The sequence below is a fragment of the Microcaecilia unicolor genome, chromosome 10 (assembly GCF_901765095.1).
Source record: "Microcaecilia unicolor chromosome 10, aMicUni1.1, whole genome shotgun sequence".
NCBI classification, from domain to species: domain Eukaryota; kingdom Metazoa; phylum Chordata; class Amphibia; order Gymnophiona; family Siphonopidae; genus Microcaecilia; species Microcaecilia unicolor.
The window spans coordinates 67,385,314-67,407,310 of record NC_044040.1 but is presented as its reverse complement, the minus strand read 5'-3'; the positions used below and the strand labels follow the sequence as shown (position 1 = coordinate 67,407,310).

Sequence of the window (21,997 nt, the reverse complement as noted above, 5' to 3'; positions counted from 1 at the left end):
GCGTGCAAAACTTTTCTGAGTTTAGTACATCAGCCTCCAAACCTGATGTTGATAGTAGAATACTACAGCAAACTAAAATGTGTTAAGTAGCTACCCCCTAATTTTATAACTGGTGATTGATTTTGCTCTATCTTTTGCGGATCAAAAACCTTCCTTGGCGAAAAAGGCATTTTACTCTCTGAGCCAACTGAGATCATTAAAGGGGTATTTTGATGAAGTGGCTTTGCAAACACTAATGCATGCCATGTTTACCTACAGGCTGGATTATGGAAATAAAGTATATTTAGGACTACCTGGTTGCCAGCTTAGGCAGCTCAGATGTTGCAAAATACTGCAATTAGGGGGTCTTTTACAAAGACGCGGTAGCGTTTTTAGCATGCACTAATGATTAGCATGTGCTAAACGCTAGAGACGCCCATTGGAATATATGGGCATCTTTAGCATTTAGTGCACGCTTATTTTTAGCATGCTAAAAATGCTAGTGCACATTTGTAAAAGGACCCCTTAGGATTTTAGGGAGTGCTCGGTGTTTGATCATATTTTACCTCTGTTAAATACCATTGGTTGCCTGTTTCTTTTAGAAGTAGGATTAAGATCCTTTGCCTAGCACTTAAATCATTATGGGAGCAAAAGCCACTGTATTTAAGCAGGTGGACTACATTATATACACCAACTAGGTGCCTTAGGTCAATGCAGGATTATAGGATGTCATTGCCCTCTTTAGCTAAGGCACATTGGGGGAGTACAAGGGAAAGAGCATTTTTCTGGTAGGCCCTGGCAATCTGGAACGGCCTACCTAAGGAAATTTGCACTGAGGAAAATTATAAGAGATTTAAAATTTTATTAAAAATATTTTAAGCAGGCTTTAATCTGTAGCCCAGGAGGGGAGGAAAACTGGACTGTACGCTGGCCAAAATTGAGATGTCTTTGTGATTTGTGTGGAAGATTGGTTGCTGTCTTGGTGAGTGTTATATTAGGTCTGTCCTATCATTTTATGAACTCCTTTTTCTCTGTTCGTGTGTGTATATTAAATTTATTTTGTAAACCGGTATATCAAATGTTTACATAAACATCAACATGCCAGTTGAGTGTGTAAATTTACAAAATATTAGCACTTCCACAGATAGCATTTACGCATGCAAGTGTACACCTAACAGAGGAGTCCTTTTACTAAACTGCAGTAAAAGTGGCCTTAGAGTGCCCTTATGCAGATTTATCCTGCACTCTAGGGCCATTTTTACCATAGCCAGAAAATGGACGATTTTCTATTTTTCCTATCAATGGCCATGCGCTAATGTTAATATTCAAAAGGTTCTCAATACTTGTAGCAAATACACTTATTTAGTTTTCAGAGGAAAAGGCCTTGAGAAACCCCTTGACACATAAAAAGGTCTTATAAGGAGTTGGACTTCCTCATCATCGGCCAGAAAAACCTCCGTATTAAGTAAAACTTTGCTATAGTTTTTCAATCTTGAACTTTTAAACGCAGCCAATCAATAGTTTTTCTGGCCGATGATGAGGAAGTCCAACTCCTTATAAGACCTTTTTATGTGTCAAGCGGTTTCTCGAGGCCTTTTCCTCTGAAAACTAAATAAGTGTATTTGCTACAAGTATTGAGAACCTTTTGTATATTTACATTCATGTGACTGATTTAGGTATCTCATCCCCATATTTACTGTCATGTGCTAATGTTGCCATTAGCTTGCGGCCATTAAAAAGAATTACCATGTGAGCACTAACCGACATCTATTAGGTAGGCAATAAAGGTTCACGCGGTAATCCCGTGCTAACTAGTTAGCAAGTGGTAATGTAGCTACAATGAGTAGCGGAGAAATGCTCACTCTCCACCCCAAGACAAGTGTATTTTAGAGTGCAGTCAGCATGCGCCAATTTGGAACTTACTGCAGGATGCCTGTGCACGTCCCACTGTAAGCCATTTTAATCTGTGTTAAGCATGCATTAGTGCTTACTACGGCTTAGTAAAAGGACTCCAGAATGCCTAAGCACTATTCTGTAAGGACTTGCAACCTTAAGTGCAAGGGCGGGGGGGGGGGGGGGGGGGTGGCATTCACATGGGAGGGGTGTGAGCAAGTCTCCCAGTTATGTACATAACAGAGTACTGTAATTTTTGCATACCCTTGCCACACCAGAGCCGCCGAGAGGAAGGGCAGGCGGGGCAAATGCCCGGTGCCAGTGATCAAAAGAGACTGCTCTGCCAGCCACAGGCCCTTGTTCCTCACGTGTCCTGCCTATAGGAAGTTACTTCACAGGAGGCGGGACGCGGCAGGAAGAAGGACCTGTAGCTGGCAGAGCACTCTCTCATTCGCTGCTGCGGGAGGGGGGGAAGCAGCAGCGGCAGTGGTGGGGGGAGTAGTGGTGGTGGCAAGACCCTGAAGATGGTTTGTTTACCCCGGGCTTAGCTTTGTCTCTCAGCGGCCTTGCTGTATGCAGTTAAACCAGGCCTATGGTTGGTATAACTGCAGGCGTAATCAATGTAAGATGCAGTAATGCCGGATTAAGCTAGTATTGTATACCAGAATATGGGCACCCAGAAGCCATTGGAGAATAGGATCTTATCACGTAGCATTGGGGCACCTAAATGGCAATACGTAGTTATAGAATTTCCTCCTTAGTGTGCGAATTAGCTTGCACTGTTAATGCATGAGCACAGTAACTACATGCCATGTTAGGGAGTAGGACCTGGGAGGGCCTTGGGCAGAGAATATGCAGGGACTGCACAATGCAGTTAGCTCATGGAACTTACTGCATGCTGTCACTTGTTCAGTTAGCACAGGTGAACGTTTTAGAAATATTATCAATTATTACTATCAAATATTACTTAGAAAATATTACTAATTATACCATATTTAAGAAAGGTCTGAAGACACTAATGTTTCAGATCTATGGAACGAAGAAATAATTTGATTCATAGTTGCTTTCTGTCTTTCTTTATTATTATTAGTATGTTATATTGTTTTAAGGTTAAAGTATTTTTTGCATTTATATTGTGTAATTTCCTGGACTATTATGCTCTGATAGCTTACTGTAATCCGCTGTGAGCTATATTCATGGGGAAACAGCGGGCTATAAATGAACTAACTGTAACATGCTGCCTCCTCGAGAAGAGGTGTTAAATCCGAGCTGCTTTTTGTATTGCAGACTGCTTAATGCTTTTCGAAAAGTAGTATATCAGATGAATATGTAGCATAACATTAGATTAGATGATCACAATATACAGGAAGGTTTTAAATATGTGGAGAGGGGAATTCCACATTCAGGTCAATACATGGAGAAATATCATTCTGTTTGTAAATGTAGAGCATCTTGTAAAATACGCACAGGATCGTACATGAAAGTCCCTCCATGTACAGAGGGAGCAGTGATTTTTAGAAATCTGAATGTGGGGTTATCCAGAGCCAGTGCAAGGATGGTGGGTGCCCTAGGCCAACCAGTTTTATATTCCCTGCAGGGCTTTTTTTGAGGGGATACTTGGGTGTACTGAGTACCAGCACTTTTCCATCGTCTGCTAAAAATTGACCCATGGTCCCCAAGTTTTAATGAAAGTGCTCAGGCTCTACACACCAATTCTGCCTTGTCATAGATTCTGTGACTGGTTGCAGGGGGCCTGGCTATTGTGGGGTGGGTCCCTTAGTGATCACCCCACCCCCTGAAGGGTGGCCTGGCATTTGAGTACCGGCACCTTTTTCGCTAGAAAAAATACACTGATCCCCTGTCAATTAACCTTCAGGTTCCTAGCCTGCAGCTCCCTTCAAGATTTAATAATTAAATTCAACAATCATGATCATCAAACACAATGCTATAAACATGCAGATTAAAAATATGTGGTGATCGTTCTTTGAGTTTGTACGACTGTCAGTTTGCTTTCACTGTTGCTGCTCTTTGCTGCCTCCAAGAAGCTGGTGCCCTAGGTGAACACATGGAGGGGAATAACCGAACGGGGTGCCCAAGTTTTCCTGAGCCACAAAGGGGCGGGGAAACCTGTATTATCGAAACAAGATGGGCGTCCGTATTTCGTTTCAATAATACAGTCGGGGACGCCCAAATCTCAACATTTAGGTCGACCTTAGAGATGGTCGTCTTTAGAGATGGTCGTCCCCGATTTTCGGCGATAATGGAAACCGAGGACGCCCATCTCAGAAACAACCAAATCCAAGCCATTTAGTCGTGGGAGGAGCCGGCATTTGTAGTGCACTGGTCCCCCTCACATGCCAGGCACCCTAGAGGGCATTGTAGTGGACTTCAGAAAAAGCTCCCAGGTGCATAGCTCCCTTACTTTGTGTGCTGAGCCCCCCAACCCCCGCCCCAAACCCACTCCCCACAACTATACACCACTACCATAACCCTTATGGGCACCTAGATATGGGTACAGTGGGTTCGTGGTGGGTTTTGGAGGGCTCACATTTACCACCACAAGTGTAAGAGGTGGGGGGGGGGATGGGCCTGGGTCTGCCTGCCTGAAGTGCACTGCAGTACCCACTAAACCTGCTCCACGGACCTGCATACTGCTGTCATGGAGCTGGGTATGATATTTGAGGCTAGCATAGAGGCTGGAAAAAATATTTAAACATTTGTTTTTAGGGTGGGAGGGGGTTAGTGACCACTGGGGGAGTAAGGGGAGGTCATCCCCGATTCCCTCTGGTGGTCATCTGGTCATTTAGGGCACACTTTTGTGGCTTGGTCGTAAAAAAAAAAAAGGACCAAGTAAAGTCGTCCAAGTATTCGTCAGAGATGCCCTTCTTTTTTCCATTATCGGCCAAGGACGCCCATATGTTAAGCACGCCCCAGTCCCACCTTCGCTATGCTTCCGACACGCCCCCGGGAACTTTGGTCATCCCCGCGACAGAAAGCAGTTGAAGATGCCCAAAATCGGCTTTCGATTATGCCGATTTGGGCGACCCTGTGAGAAGGACGCCCATCTTGCGATTTGTGTCGAAAGATGGGCGCCCTTCTCTTTTGAAAACAAGCCTGATAGTGTTTGCCTAATGGTTGGGCATGTGGATATCCCTCCACGTAAACATAGGAGCAGCTTTCCAAAATTAGAACTCCCTCTTTAAAGGGTCCCAATCATCATCAGTCCTCCAAAGCATAAATTCTCACCTTACCCCCAAATGCAGGCATCCACCTACCATGTGCAGGGCCGCCGAGAGAGGGGGGAGCAGAGGGGACAAAATTCCTAGGGCCTGGGCCTCCAAGGGGGGCCCGGCACCGCAGTCCCCTCCACCCGCCCCCTTTCATCCACCAGCGGGCAGGGCCCCCCCGAATTCAAATAATAGCGCCTCACCTCGACCTTGCTCCGTGTGAAAGAAGCACAGCAGCGGCAGTCTGCAGATCGCCTCCCTTCGAGCCTTCCCTCCCTGTGTCCCGCCCTCGCGCAAGTTATGTCAGACAAGGGCGGGACACAGGGAGGGAAGGCCCGAAGGGAGGCGATCTGCAGACTGCCGCTGCTGCGCTTCTTTCACATAGAGCGGGGTCGAGGTGAGGTGCTATGATTTGAATTCAGGCGGGCCCGGCCCGCTGGTGGACGGAGGGGGCGGCAGCGATGACGACCTCAGGGGAGCAGCCACAGGGGCGGCCTTGCCCCAGGCCCGGCCCAGTCTCTCGGCAGCCCTGACCATATGGTGCCCTCCCTCTGAGGCTTACATCCCTGCAGGTGGTCAAAATGTCAAAAATGGGGCCCTCTACCAGCAAACCCCCCCCCCTGTCCCCAGTTCCTCTTCAGGCTCACTAGGGGTCTCTTGGGTCCAGTGGATTGGGAGTAATGCCCACAGTGCTCCGATCATGGTGCCGAGCTCCTTCAAAATGGCTGCCAAGACTACTAGTGGCAATATCATGGTATTACTGCTAAGGGACAGGTTTCCATGTATGGACACTTTGACTCTCATGAAGTTGTAGGCCTCATAGGGAGGGTAACACACACCCTCTCCCCATCCTACCCATGCCCCCTTGACATCTAGACATACTTAACTTCCCCACATGTGAATGGCCCTTTTCTGAAATGACATATTATCATCTGGGCCTCTGTAGGCACAGGTAAATTATAGTATTCAATAATGTACACATATTTATGTAGCAGCCTGAGGAATGTGCATGCACATGCGTGCATGCGCGTGCACACACACACACACACGTGCAGTATATCGAATGTGAAATACGCTATCCTGGGTAAGAGCTCCTCGCCATGCCTTGTATATCTTCCCCCCCTCCCCCCCACACCAGTCTGAAGAGTTATAGCCAGAACTAGAAGGCAGCCACTGTGTTTTTTATCAACCAGTTTCCCAGGCTCATAGCAGTACCTGCACCCTGGTCGCTGTGTTAAGACACTTTAAGGGCATGGGTAAATCCATTATTTATAGCCCCACACAACATAATTGGCATTTGGCGTGAGAATTGTTATATATAACTTGCAAAATCTGATTTGGGAATTCAACCCAGGACCCTCCAGTTCCACAGAGCTACCATGCCATCCCTGGCTTACTATTTTAATAAAACAAACAGATTTTTGTATGGGTGACTTGTTGATCGGAGAGCAGCTATATTAAAATGTTTTCTTGCTAGTATGCTACTGTGCCTATGAAAAAGTACTTCGTTCTGATTTATATCTGTTTTTAAGTACAGCTTTAAACACACGCAACAGTTCATGACATGGTAAAATGAAGGATGTGATTCTTCCATGTCACTTTGTAATGAATTGTAATGCTAGATTTGTTTTTCCATGAAGCTCATTCACTTCCTTATAGAGTACTCAGTTTTAACTTTGGCCTCCAGTCTGTAAAATTCCTGAGTAGTATAATGAAAATGATTTAGAGAGATTCACTGTTTGGCATTTATTTTGTTATGCTGTGGGCCAGCTTGGGGAGTATTCTGGCCCCCTCAACATTTGTTCAATCTCCTGCTTCATTTTTCACCAATACGTTCTCTTAGATCACAACATACAAACCTTTTAAGCCTCCCTGTAGTCTCTGACTCATATCTTGACTTTACTAGGCAGTCAGCTTTCTTTTTCCAGCCTCCTTGAACATAAGACCTTCTTGAACATAAGTATTGCCATACTGGGACAGACCAAAGGTTCATCAAGCCCAGCATCCTGTTTCCAACAGTGGCCAATCCAGGTCACAAGTACCTGGCAAGATCCCAAAACAGTACAATACATTTTATGCTGCTTATCTAGAAATAAGCAGTGGATTTTCCCCAAGTCCATTTTTAATAATGGCTTTTGGACTTTTCTTTTAGGAAGCTATCCAAACTTTTTTTTAAACCCCGCCCAGCTAACTGCTTTTACTACATTCTCTGGCAAAGAATTCCATCGTTTAATTACACGTTGAGTGAACAAATATTTTCTCTGATTCGTTTTAAATTTACTACTTTGTAGCTTCATTGCATGGCCCCTAGTCCGAGTATTTTTGGAAAGAGTAAACAAGCGATTCACGTCTACCCATTCCACTTGTGGAATTCATTGCCTTTATCCCTTCAGACATTTTTTTTAGTAAGGCTTTAGGTGGCATTGGCACTTATGCACCTTGGGAACTGCAGCAGGCTGGGCTGTGCAGAAAGGACTATTGTATCTAATTATTTTTATCTGTGTTCTCTTGTTTGCATATTTTCTTATCCTCTTTGTGTTTCCTTTTTGCTTATAATTTTTTGTTTTCATTTTCTGGTTTTCAAAATTGAGGGGGCCAATATTCAGCAAGACTTATTGAGGTAAGAATGTCTCCTACCTAGATGAGTCCTGCTCATGAGGTCCATACATGAATTTTCATCAGCATTATCCAGCTACCCCGGGATTCTATATATTGCACCTTAATTTCCAAACGGAAATCAAAGCATATTCTATAACAATGTGTGTAACTTGTTTAACTAGCTAATCAGCGCTGTTAATTGGATGTTAACTATCAATTATCAGCACTAATTGGCATCAATTAAGATTTATGCTCACAACTTGCTAAGTGTATTCTGTAACATGGTGCACATAAATTCTAAGTCGCATGGAGGGGCATAATTGAACGAAAACGCCTATCGCCATGGGCGTTTATCTCCGAGAACGGGTCCGTGAAGGGGCGGACCGAACCGTATTTTGGGAAAAAATAGACGCCCATGTTTTATTCAACAATGTGTGAGCTGGGCGTTTTTGTTTTTCAGCGATAATAGAAAATGAAAGCGCCCAGCTCAAAAACGAATAAATCCAAGACATTTATTCGTGGGAGGGGCCAGGATTCGTAGTGCACTGGTCCCCCTCACATGCCAGAACATCAACCGGGCACCCTAGGGGGCACTTTTACAAAACCAAAAAAACAGGTAAAAGAGCTCCCAGGTGCATAGCACCCTTCCCTTGTGTGTTGAGCCCCCCAAATCCCCCTCAAAACCCACTGCCCACAAGTCTACACCATTACTATAGCCCTAAGGGGTGAAGGGGGGCACCTACATGTGGGTACAGTGGGTTTGGGGGGGTTGGACGACTAATAAGCATTAAGCAGCACAATTGTAACAGGTAGGGGGGATGGGCCTGGGTCCACCTGCCTGAAGTCCACTGCACCCCCTAACAACTCCTCCAGTGACCTGCATACTGCTGCCAGGGAGCTGGGTATGACATTTGAGGGTGAAAATAAAAATGTGTGAAACATCATTTTTTTGTGGTGGGAGGGGGTTAGTGACCACTGGAGGAGTCAGGGGAGGTCATCCCCGATTCCCTCCAGTGGTCATCTGGTCATTTAGGGCACTTTTTGGGGCCTTATTCGTGAAAAAACAGGGTCCAGGAAAAGTGTCCTAAATTCTAGCTAAAAACGCATACTTTTTTCCCATTATCAGTGAAATGCGCCCATCTTTGTTCGGCAGATAACCACGCCCCAGTTCCGCCTTCGCCACACCTCTGACACGCCCCCATAAACTTTGTCCGCATCCGCGACGGAGTGCAGTTGAAAACGTCCAAAAATCGGCTTTCGATTATACCGCTTTATTCGTTTTTGTGAGATAAACGTCCATCTCCCGATTTAGGTCGGAACTTGGGCGTTTTTCTCGTTCGATTATAAGCAGGATAGTTGGAAAGGGACATGGCCATGGGCAGGGCATGGGTGTTTCTAAAATCTATGCGCATTGTTATAGAATACACCTGCTCTGCACCTAATTTAGGCATTGGGATTTACGCCAACTAAAACATGGCATAAATGGCCGCAACTAGATTTGGGCATGTGGAAACGCGCTCATCGTAATTCTATATACCATGTGGAAATTTAAGCCTAGTCTATAAAATTTAGGCGTACTATAGAGAATATGCCAAGGTGTATTTTTTTTTTCCGCACAGAATTTTCAGGCACCATATATAGAATCTAGCCCATAATGCTGCTAAAAATCCAGACATATCTTGACACTATCGGATAGTGCTGGAAGGGTTCAGTGCAGAGCCTGGGCAGAGCTGCCACTTACTGATTAGGAGCAATTTTTCAGTCCACCAACCAGATATTTGCCTGAATGAAGTTAGGACAACAGCCTGGCCTAACTTTATCCAGTTACTCATCCAGGTACTGGTCTGAGTATAACTGGTACTTGAATAAGTGCTGGGAGGCATGGTATACCTGGATGTTCAGCACCAGCTGGAATCCAGAAACCAGCACTGGATATCTGAATGTAAAATAATCATGACGGCTACTATTTAAATCAAATGCTGACTGCCAGGGTGTCAGACTTGTGAGTTCTTGTACCAAGTAGAGCGCTGCTGAGCCCAGTACTCGGACCAGGTTCTACTTGGCAGCTGGACAACCCCGGGTTTCACCTGCGCTGACCGCTGTTCCCCAGAGGTTGAACCCCTAGGTGCGGGCGGCCTGCAGGACTTATGGGACAGAGCTGGAAGCAGTGTGATGAATGTATCGGCCAGGCAAGCAGCAGGTCAAGAGAATAATCCAGGTACAAGCGGCAGGCAAGAGAGTAATCCAGGTACAGGCAAGTCAGTAGGCAGATGGCAGGCAAGAGAGTAATCCAGGTACAGGCGAAAGTCAGTAGGCAGGCGGCAGGCAAGAGAGTAATCCAGGTACAGGTAAGGCAGGAGGCAGGCAAGAGAGTAATCCAGGTACAGACAAAGTCAGCAACGAGGGACCAGTAGATAAGAAGCAGACTACAGAGTTAGAAACACCTACCAAAGTAGAAGCTGAAGCATGGAGTCCAGGGAGAGCTCAGCTGATAAAGTGCTGGCGCCTGACATCAACAGGGAGAAGGGGCACAGCCATAGGACAAGAGCAGGGGAAGGAGGAACCGGAAGACCAATAGGAGAGAAGCAAGGGAAGCCAGGCCAAGGAAGAGCAGACCCAGGTGGGTGGAAGCAAAGCAATCAAGGAGCCTGGAAGCCAGGCAGAGAGAGAGAGCAGAAACAGGTGCATGGAAGCAAAGCAATTATGGAGCCTGCAACCACCGCTCTCTGAACAAACCCAGAGAGGACCCCACACACATGGCTCAGTCAGTGCCAGTCAAGCGTGCGTCTCGACTGGACCCTGTGCAGCCCGAGGACGCCGCTTGCGTTTGTTGGAATGTATTGTATTTAACATGCATTGCCTGTCACCTATTATTTCTCTGTGATTACTCTGTGACCTCTGATGTGAATTACTTAGAGAGGTCACAGCTATGCAACTTCCTGTAGGGGTTAGACACAGCACATGGAGCTCATGATCTCTCCTAACCTGAGAGGATCTATGGTGGTGTGAGCATCCATTACCATCTAAGCACATGGAAGGAGCTGATAATACAAATGTGAAGCTGTGTGTACTAAAATCTGCTAATTATTTACTACAAATAATCCAACAGCGTTGAGGTAGGGGACATGCCAAAAGATCATCCCGCACATTCCTTAACCTGCACTTTCCTAACTACAAAGGTCTAAAATACAAACTAATGCATGCGTCAAACTTTACCTACTTGAGCGCACAGTTATGGAACGCATTGCCGCGCAACTTAACAACGATCTACGAACTAACGGACTTCCGCAAACTACTTAAGACCCATCTCTTTAACATGACATACCACAACAATCAACCAATGTGAATATACACAACTCCCCCACATGTAGTCAGAACTGTTTTACTATATATGCTTGTTATATTACTACCATGTCCTATCACTATCATGTTATCAAAAATCCTGCTGTAATACTAATTATCTATTTTCTAATATACTTCCATTATTCACGATGTATTGTAAGCCACATTGAGCCTGCAAAGAGGTGGGAAAATGTGGGATACAAATGCAATAAATAAATAAGACACAGGGCCGAATATTACTCCTTTATTTTTATTGTAAATCACTGTGCTGTTTTGTTGCAAAAGTTGGTCTAGAAAATATTTTAACAATAAACTTACGCCTTCAAATTCATAGGATAGAATAGTTTATGATTTTATATGTTTCACTGTATATTATAAGTATACAGAGAGCTCTGCCAAGTTGCTCAGTTCCAGGAGGTAGATTTTAGATTATCTCTGGATTTCTGCCTACTCCCTCGTTCATTCAGGCACTTGTAGTATTGAATTCAATAGCTAGAACTGGGAATTACAAATATCACCACACACTGAGATATAAGCTCAGAATCAGGACTGGATAAGATCTCCCTCATGGAATTGGATAAGTTGGCAGCACTGGGGAAAAGTGTCATTCTGTACAGTTTTTTAAGCCAGTTTTAGCTTCGAATACCAGTTTTATATGGGCACTGGCCATTGGGGAGATTTTCCATTTCCTCATTGTACATATAAGATAAAATGCCTACTTTTATTTCCTTCTTTACTTGTATTCTCCAGAATTGGTGTATTTTTAGATGTTTTTGTTTTGCTACAAGAACATGCTTGAGAAATTCCTATATAATATACATCCACAATTTATGGTATTCATTCTTTCTTCTGGATTCTCACAGTAGTCACCGGCTCTCCTGGCCATAATTTTTGTATGATACCCAGTAGAGGGTGCTGGGAGATAAAAACCAATCATGCTCCTCTCCATGACCTATGACTTAATCCCTGATCTGAAATAATCCTAGGCATCCCAGCAGGGTGGTTGCTGTCACTGTTGATCTTCTGTATCTTAAGCCACTAATGTGAATTACATCCACTCTGGGAGATTAACATTGAGGTTATGAGCTCTGTATATTTAAAAAAGCACGAGAGTTAATTATTTCAGAGGTGCTTGTAAACTGGTGAAGATTAAGGGCATCATTATAAACTTGCCAGTTTAACATTGGAAAATTTAACCTTCTCCTGATGCAGTCTTCTACTGGTCCCAAAACCAAATGGAGAAGAATTGTACTGGTATTGGTGCTTATGTAAAAAAAAAAAAAAAGTAGAGCCATAAAAACGCATATACATTACACCAGGGCATCAACAAATGAATGAACAACAGCTTATGGTCTAATCATTGTCGCCTAATTCAAAGCTCAGTTTCATTATAAGTCCAACATTTATCTTCTTATAGGGACAACAGTCTAAATATGCTTCTTAATGAAAACAAATATCTAAAGGTACTTAGCTTGAGCAGAGCAGCGGTCAGCTTCAGTCCATTATAACCACAGTTATTCTCTCCATTCCTTCCAATGTAAATTCATATTTCCATGAGAACATCAGCATCAGAGATATCGCCTCCTTTATCAAAGAAAAATACCAACATAAATAGACATTCAAAATTGTGAAGATATATCTCTTATATAATCCTTTCTAAAAGAAAAATGGCAGTTTTTATCCAAGCACACATCCTTCTTTCCACCATTCAGCAAACATCAGATCTCCCCTATCATGACAGCAAGAATTGGTCTTCAAATTTAAATCTCATAGGCTAACTGTATTTAGGGCAAAGATCCAAAATTCTTCTGGATAATTTAAGAACTTATCTGTCACCCCCCCTTTCCAGTTTAAATACACAGAATTGATAATCCTCCATCTGCAGGAGACTGCTGACATGGAATCCAGAAGGCCACCAAAGGAGCATTCTCTGCTCTCATATTCAAACAGCTTTTGTGCTCATTAAGATGCAGACGTACAAATCTTTCTGTTCACCCAACATACATCCATGTGGAAGGGCAAGCAGCTATATAGATAACATAAGAGGATTTACAAGTGGTGTGATTTGTTTTCACTGGACAAATCCATTAATCTCCACTAAGGTTTGAAGCACATCAGCTACAATGGCTTTCAGTATGACCCAAATGATCACTCTGTTTCTCTATCTTCACGGTCAACAATTCACCAAGATTCTTCCCCTTTCAAAAAAATGTATGTGGGGAATCTTGAAAAATAGAATATAATGATGAAAAACATTTTAAAAGGTGCTGTTGGCAGTAGCACATCTTAAGCCCCATCAGACTGCTGGTAATCTTTAAATTTATAGGAATGTAATGGCCACTAAGATGCTGCCCATAGAAATTTTGGTTTGAAATGTGCCCTTCAGTGGCAGTTTTCTGCTCTTTATAGAAGTATTTTCTTAATAGCTGAGGTGATTTGATTTGATTCAGATAGCTTATGGAGGCTGATGTCAACTGCAGAATCAGCTCCCCAACTTGCTGTAGCTATAACTGTCAGTGCTGTCGGCTATATTGACTGTTTCTGAGCTGATCAGAGCCAGGAGACTACTGTCTTATTACCTTCTTCAATGATGGCTTCTACAGGCCTCATTCAGGAGAATCAACCTGTGCAGATTTGATGTCCCTCTTATTTGACATTGTTGAAGTTGGAGGTAAGGTCTCCAAATAAAATGTCTGTTTCTTCAGACATTCAGAAATTTCCACAGATTTAAATCTTCACTTTACATTGCATTCTATTCAAAGTTTTGACAGTAAGATGCATAGAATTGTTGGTTTTTTGGGTTTGTTTTTTTTTTGGTGAATAAAATCAATGAAATGACAAAACAAACCTAAAACTACAGGCAGAAGGCCCAGAAATGTGCCATGATTTGGTTTAAACTTACAAGGATCTAAAGCAGGCATCTCCAAATTTTTCAAAGGAAGAACCACACATGGCATTCAAAATGGCTGGGACTGGAAAGTTTGTTGAGTGGCGTGGAGGGAAAAGAGCATGTCTAGCTAATTTGAAATACTGGGGGAAAAAAGGGGAGATGTGAGGCAGGATTCACAGAGATGTGGCAGAAAACTAGCCCATGATTTTTCTAGATTTCTATAAATGTTATAGCCCCTCTGTACCTGTCCACCTTGATGTGGAGTTGTATGGGAGGGTTGTGTATGGTACATTCCCTCTCTCAGCTCCTCCTCTTCCTTCTCAGTCACTCTTTTCATTTCACTCGCATCTCCCTCCTCTCTCTCTGCTCCACTCTTCTTCTCTCCATTCTCTTCTCTAACACTTTCTTCCCTCCCTTCACTACACTCTTATTCACCCACAGCCTCTTCTTTCTGTCCCTCCTCATTTACTCCTCTTTTCTCTTCCATCATAGTCACTCCCCCTCCCTCACATATGCATTTTCATGATCTTCCACTATTCTCCTTCACCAGTGGTTGTTCATTTGTGTGAATCTACCAGCCCCTAAAATGTAGAATTAATGGGTTTACTTATTCAAGTACACAACAGTCAAATGTTAAAGCAGAGGAGTAACCTAATGATTAGAGGCCCTGGTTCAAATACCACAGCAGCTCCTTATGGCCTTGGGCGAGTTACTTAACTCTCCATTGCCTTGGAAGAGCCAGGGTTGGCACTGGCCTCCTCATTTCTATTTAGGGCCTGTCATTGAAGCCATCACGCTTGTGTGGCAGCCCCATAAGTCATTCATGGCTTGTTGGTTGTGGGCAGCAGGGAGAAAAAAGATGGGAAAAATTAATTCAGGATTTCCACTCCTGTTTGGCTTTGGCACTCAGTCTTTTTTAGCATTGTGTGATCCTCATGAGAAATTCCTTACTGCCATAACCATTTCCTCAAAAAATGGAAAGGATATAAAACAGCACTCACAAATATACATCAGCAAATAGCTATGGGTAGCCTGTTTGCACATTGAAAACAGGCTGGTGAGTCATGCTGAGCAAGAATGCTAGAATAAATACATTTCATTTCTGTGGGTTCTGATTTACTGCTTGTTATGTATGAATACACTGAGCAACAGAGAACTGCTTATCCCAAGAGTTTATTTCTTAATATACAAGGACTACATTCTTTGCATTGTTAAGAAGAAACTAACATGGCAGTTAGCCTGATTGCTGGAGTGTCTGTATTTTGAACTGTTAAGACAACCCCCTTAAACTGCGTCTAAAAGTGATAGACTAAGTTTGGCCATTACGTGGACCTTTTTTTTCTAACTTCAGTATCTAATTAGTACATAAAGATTTCTTCCATTTTAAACTCTTTCAGTGAATAGGAGTTTTGTAGTACAGCACTTAAATCCAAGGGAACATGTTTAATTGAGTAATCAAAGCCACAGTAAATACTTCCCGTGGAACGTTTTTAATTACAAATAAAATCTCTACAGTATCTTGTTTAGAAGGCATGAGGTTTTTGCTTTTGCCTTTTTTTTACTGCCCCTTTATTTTGATGTAATTTTGTTAAGTGCTTCCATCTGACACCCTAAGTTAGTTATAAGACCTACTGATTGTATCTGTGTGAGTCACACCCAAGGAAATTGGTTCTTTATAGGAACTGAATCTAACGATGATGATTACCCCCTTCATCCTCTTAGAAATGAGCAGCAGTTCCGAACATAAACTTTTAAGGAAACTTGCTGAAAAGTCACCATGGTGAATACCCAGACATAGTTCAGTGATTTTACAAACTAGAGAAGGAGGAAATGACCTTTCGCTAGTATAATAAGGTTTTAAATATGGAAAGACACTATTACAACAGTCAGAAATGAGATTCAAATCTTTCAAATTACCTAGTTCCAGGAGGAAAATATTTTGGCCTGTACCCAAAAGTGTGGTATTTGTAGTCCTTGATTCTGCCTATTGAAATCAGTGATGCAGATCCCATAAAGCATCAGGCTGAAATCCAGGACTAAAATCTCCTTCTTGGACCAGGGTAACTTGAGAACTCTGCAGATGTCAGTTTCTAAAAGTGAATTTATGTACTACTTGACATTTCTGAATCTTTACTAAACTAAGAATTACATTCTACAAAGGATGTACAACTCGGAATAGAGATGTCCAGGTCAGTACGTCGCTGGTAGCATTTGTATTCTACAACAGGATATGCCGATGTAGAGCCTGTTCTAAAATACATGATGAAATGGGCATCCATATGCTGGTTATATGCAACATGAGCATCCATTTTAGAAAATGAATGTCTAAAATATGAACAGGGAAAAATATGGACATAGACATCAATGTGGTAGCACATAAATGTCCATGTTATGGAATGGCAACATAAACATTTATATGCTGGGACATGGACGTTTGTCAGCCATTTTAGTAACATGAACGTCCATATTTCCTGAAGTTGTCACAGAGCCTGGTGTCCCTTACCAGTTTTACTTTCAAGAGGGGGTGGGTGTCTGATCCACAAATGGAGGATTAAGAGCTTGCCTTGAATTTGGAGAAAACTGAAATCATGTTTGTGAAAAGAGTGTTGGATGAGAGATGGCCGCAGACAGTACAAGTCAGTAGATTAAAGGTGCTTGAGAGGAGGAGTAGCCTAGTGATTAGCGAAGTGGGCTTTGATCCTGGAGAATTGAGTTCAATTCCCACTGCAGTTCTTTATAACTCTGGGCAAGTCACTTAACCCTCCATTGCCGGCTACAAAATAATTACCTGTATATAATATGTAAACCACTTTGATTGTAACCATAGAAAGGTGGTATATCAAGTCCAATTTCCTTTCCCTGTTAGAAGTGAAATTATGTTGTTAGATGCCCAGCTTACAATGCAATTTCAGATTGGAAATGTGATACAAGTGTCATTTAATCAGTTATGTTTGCTGTATCGATTACTACTATACAAGGTATACGCATTAAAGCCGATGTTCACTTTATTTGCCTTCCATTCTAGTGTACAAAGTATGGTCCTATCAAAGATGGACTACTGTAATTCTCTTTACTTGGGAGTATCTACTGCTTGGGTCAAAGCATTGTAGGTAGTGCAGAATGCTGCCACGAGGGTGGTTATAGATGTTTCGAAGTGGGATCATATTACTCCCACTTTGAAACAGCTACATTGGTTGCCTTTGAGATTCAGCACCCAGTTTAAAGTTTTGTTTCTTTTCCATCAGACTGTGTTTAAGCTGTTATCTGTTAAGGGGTTTGAGATCTGATTCTGTGAAGAAGTTAGCAACTGATTTGTTAGTGACTGCACATTATGCTCTGACGAGGGCTGCAGCATTCTCAATTGCACGTCCAGTTATGTGGAATGCTCTGCCTGGCCATTTGCGCCTTTGTGCTAATGTAGGACAATTTTGGAAGTTCTTAAAAAGTCACTTTTTTGTCCAAGCCTTTTTTGCCCTTTGATGATGACAGGTAATAGCAGCTATTGTTTTTGAGAGACTTGTTGGTGGATAACAGCGCATTTGTTGTTTGTACGTTTGTGATTTATTATTATTATTGTTGTTGTTATTGTGTATGTTTTTTTTTTTTGTTAGCCGCTTAGGTTTAAGCGGGGCAAAAAGGGGCATGGTTATGGGTGGGGAAATGGCTTTTCATGGGCGTTCCAAAATTTTTGCAAATAGTTATAGATTATGGCCCAGTGCATGTAAATCTATGCGCTGAGATTTATGCCATATTTTTGTTGGTGTAAATGGATGTGCGTACTTTTAGACGCTGAGATATCAACTAAGCGTATTCTATATACCATGCCTAAATCTAGGCATCACTTATAGAATATGCTTAGTCAGTACTGATTTGTGCGCCAATTTTTAAGGTGCCATATATAGAATCCCCCCGAAATTCCTCTTCTGAAATAGGGACTGGATGTCTGTATTTTGGTCCCTCCCTAGTACTACCCACAAGATGCCCAGACTACGCTCTCTTATCATATGGACAAACTGCAATTTTAGATGTTCAAATTGGCTTTATAAAATCAGAATTTAGATGTCCATGCAATATGGACATGTACTGTAAATGCTGGTTTATGGACATCTAAAGCCAAAATAGAGCTTCTAAAATAAGGGCCTAAGCTTTTAGTAGGTTAAGTAGTCTAGTCTGTTAGCTTGAAGTAAGTAAGACTGTCCACTGTCTCCACTGGAAGATGAGCAAAGACAGTACCAACAAAATGATTGGACTCTACAAATGAAGGGTTCCTTAGAAAAGGGTTATAGAGATTTTCATTAAAGTTTTTCACACTCATTTTTGAAGATTTTTGAAGTGTTTGAATTTATATATCAGGAATAAAAGTTCTGAAGAGTCACAAAAGTAAGAAGTATTGATGATGTATAGAGTGTGGTAGTAAGCCGTTGTTACGGCTAGACTCACTGAAACCTTAGCTCTGCTGTGGCAACAGCCTCTACTGAAATTCTCATTTTGTTGCCCTTCTTTAATCGGTTTGATATTTTTTATGAGCGTGAAATCCTTTTTTGAGCGTCCTATATACGCATATAGGGATTGACTATCGTTTATTTATACTTATTTATTTTTGGCATTTGTACCCCGCATTATCCCAAACAAGTTCGGGTTCAATGTGGCTTACATCAAACTTTAAAGCAAATTATTATAAGAGAACTGTAAAAAAATACAAAGAATAATAGGTTAAAACATCCAAGCAGTAAGATGAATCATAGAAGTGAAACATAAAATCGAGCGTTGTCACATTGGACTAATCTACCAAAGGTCTTTTTCAAGCCCGTTAACATCCTTTGTTACATTGATCTTATGGATAGTATTTGTCTACAGCCTCAGTGGAAAGACTGCTGATGCAGGCATTCTTGCCGAAACGCACTGCTGTGTCGAGTCTTCAACAATCAATAAATAATCTAAATAATGTATTTAAGAACTTTCAGAGTCATTTTGGTTTGTCCCAGAAGAGCCATTGTCCACGTCATACTGTCATTTTGATGCTCTGAGCTTCCAGTAGGACGTATTTTATTCCTGCGTTATGGTGGACTCTCTGTTCTGAAATGCTGACGTTTAAGTGCTGATTCATACTGTATTTTGGGGAATATAAGCCACACACAACTATAAGCTGCAGATATTCTGCCTTCATATAAATGTGCCTCTGTATAAGTTGCACCTATGTATTATCCACCATTCGAGTGTGTGCACACGTTATTGTGCACTGAATGCTTGAATATGTGTATAGTACAGAAGGCCATAAATCAGAGCCACAGAGAGGGGGTGAGTAGGCAAGATTCCCCTGGGCCCAGCCTCCAAGTGGGGCCGAGCGCTGGGGTCTGTCTCTCCTGCTTCTGACAGGACCAGGGTGATCGTATTAACGCATTCACTCGGGTCCCGACAGGAGCAACAGAGAGATGGACTCCGGCACCTGCCCCCCCCCCCCCCTTAGAGGCTAGGGAGGACCAGACACAGAATTCCAAATTGGATTTGGCTTCAGGACCTCTGGTTTGGCTGGTGGAGGTCCCAAGCCCTGCCAGCAGATGCCTTCCTCCAGCGCTGTTCTCTGCCGCATTGCCGGCCCTGCAGCTGCTTCTCCTCGCATCGCGTATGCTCAGTTTTGATGTGAGAGGAAGCAGCCGCAGGGCAGGCAGTGCGGCAGAGAACAGCGCTGGAGGAAAGCATCTGCTTTTGGGGCTTGAGGACCCCTACCTGCCAAGGTATGTGGAGTTGCAGCAGGGGGCAGGGAGGTGGGGCAAAAGTGCCCCCCCCCCCAATTTTTGAAGTCTGGCTATGCGGCGTCCTGGGGGGGAGGCGGCAGCGGCAGAGGCTGATGTGTACTGACACTTCTATTTTTCTCTAGTCATGTGCACAAAAGCTGTGCTTACCAGAAAACCTTTGTGAGCATGTGACATTCACATAGTCCCCCCCCCCCCCCCACTTTCGGTTTAATAGTGCAATTCAACTGCATATAAATTGTGCATATCATTTTTGCATTATGTTTCATTGTGATAATCTTCACATTGCATGGTTCACTGCACATTTCTGAAAACAGGATAAGCCATGACCCCCAATAGTCAAAATGTAAAAATGAGTATTAGCCACAGCCTATCCTCCTGATTCTATAAAGGTTGCCAAACATTGTGCACGCAAATTTAAGTGCATTCCCAATTTTGTATGCAATTATTGGCACTGATTAGATTTAATTGAGACTAATGTGCGTAAATTTATGCTCGGTTTCCACGTCTGAAATTTATGAGCAGCCCAAAACAGGGGGCGTGGAAATGGGAGGGTTATGGGCATTTTGGGATGGATCAGTGGCGTGGTTTTGAATTGCATGCATAATTATAGAATAGCAGTGCCCCTCCCATAAATGTAGGTGCAGGCATTTGCACTATGTTTTCGTTGGTGCAAATGGCGGCGCCAAAATTTATGTGCGACCTGTTCATTTGTGTTTATTCTATAAACCATGCCGAACTTTATGCATAGCTTATAGAATACGCTTAAGCGTGGTTTTTTTGGTGCCATATATAGGATCTAGCCCTGTATGCTCAAAAATATGTAAGATGTGTATTTGTGTGTTACCCCATTGATTGTAAAATGAATTTTCCCATAGCATAGCACATACTCGTCCATTCTTGCGTGTATTGTAGAAGAGACTTTTTCGGCAAATCCTTTTCTAAAATACTAGTAGAAATTGACACATCCCAACCTGACATTTCAATTCCTATTTCTAGATTCTATCTAAAATAGGCTTTTTACCCTTTTTTATGGTAAATATTTTTTATTGATGACAAGAAAAAGATGTTACAAGAACATGGAACATAGAAAACCCCATAGAGGCATATTTTCAAAGCACTTAGCCTTCCAAAGTTCTGCCCCTGACTGCTGTGCTTTTTCTCTGCACTGCACAGCTGACTTATAGTGGGCTACAGATTTCTTTAGCTGGTGGGGCTTGGGGATCCTCGCCAGCATGGGCGTAGTTTGACAGTTTCATTTGGGGGGACAAAGGGTGGGGCGTGTCTCAATCTCCTTCGAGCCCGCCGCCGCGACTACAGCACTGGAGTCTTCCAGTGGTACCCAGTATAACCCTCCCCCGTCTTCCAATCCCCCGAGCCGCCGGCAGCCTCAGCGAAAGCATCACGCACACTACTTTAGGCCTGCCCCGGAGGCCCTTCTCTCTCCTACAGCTTCCCGCCTACACAGGAACAGGAAAGGAGAAAGAAAGGCTTCCGGGGGAAGGTCTAAAGCAGCGTGCATGCTGCTTTTTCACAGAGGCTGCCAGTGGCTTGGAGGATGGGTTGGCAGCACGTTTGGGAGGGCAGTGCCCCCCCCCCCGCCTCCCCAAACTACACCCATGCTCGCCAGCTAGGTATTTTTAATTTGAAATTTGGTGGGGACAGAGGGAGGGAGGGAGGGAAGAGGAAAGGGAAAGCAAGGGGAGGCAGAAGAAATGGAGTGCTTGATACCTAGTACTCACCCATGTTAACTATTGACATCTCCAAAATTAATTTCTGGATACACCAAAAGCTGTAAAAACAATCCATAACCACCTAAACTTCAGAAAATCACTAAAAACCAACCTCTTCAAAAAGGCTTACCTCATCAATCAAACATAAATCTCCACGTCCAGCAACACAGTTCAACCAATGATCGTACTGGACAATATACAATCTTCATTCCATACGTCCTTCACGGTGCCTGACACACACCTACCTCATTTGACCACAATACAACCTTGTATTTGTTATCAACCAACTGGCGAACGCCTTTACGGTACTATGTAAGCCACATTGAGCCTGTATATAGGTGGGAAAATGTGGAGTACAAATGTAACAAATAAATTTCATCAATGTGTTTATTTCAGTGTTGGTTCTTTGCTAAATTAGATGTCATAACTGGGACTTAAAATCAAGAACCATACTTACATTCTAGATGATGCCATTCTAGCTGCTCATAAAATTTCTGACTTTGAAGATCTGCCTGGTGCTCTGGTTCTTTCTGACCTAAACATGTTGAGACATGACAGAAACAAGGTGGATAGTGTATTAAG

General features: G+C 42.9%; 1 protein-coding gene across 3 annotated transcripts in view; it reads left to right on the top strand.

Annotated features, from left to right (window-relative positions):
• PRICKLE1 (prickle planar cell polarity protein 1) overlaps positions 1-21,997 on the top strand; it is a 186,235-nt gene that overhangs the window by 67,992 nt on the left and 96,246 nt on the right. The window lies entirely within an intron of this gene.